Source organism: Octodon degus, unplaced genomic scaffold, assembly GCF_000260255.1.
Source record: "Octodon degus isolate 3935 unplaced genomic scaffold, OctDeg1.0 scaffold00145, whole genome shotgun sequence".
Taxonomy (NCBI): domain Eukaryota; kingdom Metazoa; phylum Chordata; class Mammalia; order Rodentia; family Octodontidae; genus Octodon; species Octodon degus.
This window is the reverse complement of record NW_004524721.1, coordinates 199,192-202,517: the sequence shown is the minus strand read 5'-3', so window position 1 is coordinate 202,517 and position 3,326 is coordinate 199,192.

Genomic DNA, 3,326 nt, shown 5'->3' with positions numbered 1-3,326 from the left:
AATCCTAGCCCAGGCCCGATGAGTGTTTGGGAGAGCTTCCAGCCACCCTGTGCCAGTAGGACCTACTGGTCCAAGCCCAGGTGCAGCGTGGGTGAGACCCTCTTCCACCCCCTTGGGACACCCCACCACCACTCCACAGCACCTCCCGCACCCTGCCCAATGAGTAGGAATTTCTGCTGCATTCCAGAAATCCCCAGACCCAGTCCTAGCCCAGGCCCTGTGAGTGTGTGGGAGAGCATCCAGCTACCCTGGGTCAGCGTGACCTACTGGTCCCAGCCCAGGTGCAAAGAGGGTGAGAAACTCTTCCATCCACTTTGGGATGCCGCCCAACACTCTGCAGCATCTTCCTTACCCTGACTGCCCAGTAGGAATTTCTGCTGCATTCTGGGAACCACCAGACCAGTCCTAGCCCAGGACCATTTTGTGGGAAAGCTTCTAGCTACTATGTGTTGGCATGATCTACTGGTCACAGCCCAGGCACAGCGTGGGTGACACCCTCTTTCACCCTCTTGGGATGCCCCCCATCACGCCATTCTACCTCTACAAACACCACGCCAACAGAGTAGGAAATGCTCTCACGTTCCAGGAACACCCAGATCCAGTCCTAGTCCATGCACAGTGAATGTGTGGGAGAGCAGCCTCTCCCTCCTACTCCACCTTGTCCCCTCTAGACTTAGCTCAGGCATGGCATACATGCCTGGGGTGAAACCCTGCAGCTGCAATCACTTCAGAGAGTGTAGGGGCAAAATGCAATCTCAGAACCAAAGCCCACATATAACAAGTGCAGAGGACACTAACACAGAACAAATTGGGAATCACACAGCTGAAAGAAATGAAACAATGCCTTCAGAAATAAACAAACAGCTGCAAAAAGGTATAGAGGAACTCAGATTGGAAATGAAAAAAGAAATCCCTGAATTAATAACATCTGCAGTAAAGAATCAAATGCGGAAGCATATGGAGGAAACACAATACCCCCCAAAACAAGGGCAGAGGACACTAGCTCATCTTAGATATATGAATTAATAGCATCCATAGTAGATAAGCAACAGCAGAAAGTCATAGAGGAACTCAAAGCAGAATTCTTTTCTACTAGCTCAGCTCAAATGTATGAATTAATAGCATCGATAGTGAATAAGCAACAGCAGAAAGATATAGAGGAAATCAGAGAGGAATTCTTTTCTGAAATAAAAAAAGAATTCTCAGAACTCATAGCATCTGAAGTAAAGAATCAACTACAGAAACATAGGGAGAAAACCCAAACTGAAAAAACACTGCAGTAAAAGAATTTATAACTGCTTCTAAAGAAGACATTGATAAAAAAAAAAGTAGAGATTAGACAAATGATGGATTCCTTCAATGAGCAATACAGCAAAGAAATAGATCGCATGAAGCAGAGTCAAAGAGATACAGAGGAAATTAAATCTCAATCACAAGCTTGCAAAACCATTTAAGTGAAAGAGAAGACAGAGTTTCAGATCTTGAAGACACTGGTGCAGCTAGTGAAAAGGTAAGAAATGATCTCTAAAAAACAATGAGGATGTAGGAAAAAATAATCCATCACCTCAACATGATGCAAAGATGAACAATGTGAGACTAATAGGCATCAATGAGAAAGAAAGAGTCAATAAAAATGATATTAAAAAATATGGGTACAAGTAATAGCAGAAAACTTCCCAAATATGAGGAAACAATCTGACATTCAGGTAACCGAAGCATACAGAACGCCAAGTAACATCAACTCAATTCAAAACACAACAAGACATGTAATAGTCAAGATCTGAGAAATTCAGCACTAGAATAATATACTGAAAGCCACTAGAGGAAAGAAGCAGATCACATTCAAATGAAAACCCATCAGAATTACGGCTGACTTCTCTTCACAAAGCATGAAGGCAACAAGAGCACGGAGCGGAGTACTTCAAGTCCTATATGAAAATAAATTCCAGCGCAGCCTACTATACCCTGCAAAACTCTCTTTCAAGTTTGATGGAGAAGTGAAATACTTCCATGACAAAGAACAGCTAAAGAATTTCAGGATGGCAAAGCCAACCCTACACAGGCTACAGAACGATGTTCTAGAGAGTGACCAAAATGATCAGAACTCCACGAATGAGATCAGAAGCAACCAACTAAATAGGGTAAGCAATTAAAAATGGCGGAAAAAAGAGTAAATGTCACCAGGTAAATAACATGTCAATAGTAAGTCAATACGTCTCAATTCTAACCATCAGTGTAAATGAACTCAATTCACCAATTAAGAGAAATAGACTGGTACAGTGGATTAGCAAACAAAATCAAATAATATGCTGCATAAAAGAAACACATTTAACTCATAAAGACATTAATAGGCTGAAAGTCAAAGGATGGACCACAATGCTACATGTCCCAGCACCTCAGAAAAAAGCATTGGTAGCCATGCTATTCTCAGACAGTCTCAACTTCAAACCAACAATGATAAAGAGAAATAAAGAAGGCCACTATATACTGATTAGGGGAAAAATTCAAGAGGATGTGGTAATGCTCATAAATATGTATGCATCAAACACAGGAGCACCCATTTAGCTATATAAAGCAAATGTTAATGGACATGAAAAATCTAATATTCAATACAACAATCTTAACAGGAGACCTTAGCACCCTCTTATCCCCAAAAGATAGGTTAACCAGAAAAAAGCACAGCAAAGCAATAATAAAAGTGAATGAGAGCTTGAAAGAAATGGACTTCGTGGGCATATACAGAGTGTTCCACTCAAACACATGTGAATACACATTTCTCTCAGTTGCACATGGGTCTTTTCTAAAATCGACTATATACTAGTCCATAGGTCATGCTTAAGTATACGTAAGAAAACAGAAATTATCCCATGCACATTATCGGACCATAGTGCAATGAAACTGGAAATAAATGACAAAAGAAACCAGAAAAAAACCTTAAATATATGAAAATTAAATGACACCCTACTCAGCAACCAATGGGTCACACATGAAATTAAACAAGAAATTCAACAATATCTACAATTCAATGAAAACTCAAGCAAAACATATTATAATTTATGGGATACGATGAAAGTAGTTCTCAGAGGGAAATTCATAGCTGTGAACTCACATATTAGGAAAACAGAATGGGAACAAATAAACACCCTAATGCAGCACTTTCAACAACTAGAAAAGGAAGAGCAAACTAAATCCAGAGCCCAAAGATGGGAAGCAATCATTAAGATTAGAGCAGAAATTAATTCAGTTGAGACAAAGAAAACAATTCAAAGAATTAAAAAAGCAAAAAGCTGGTTCTTTGAAAGATTAAATAAAATTGATAAGCCCCT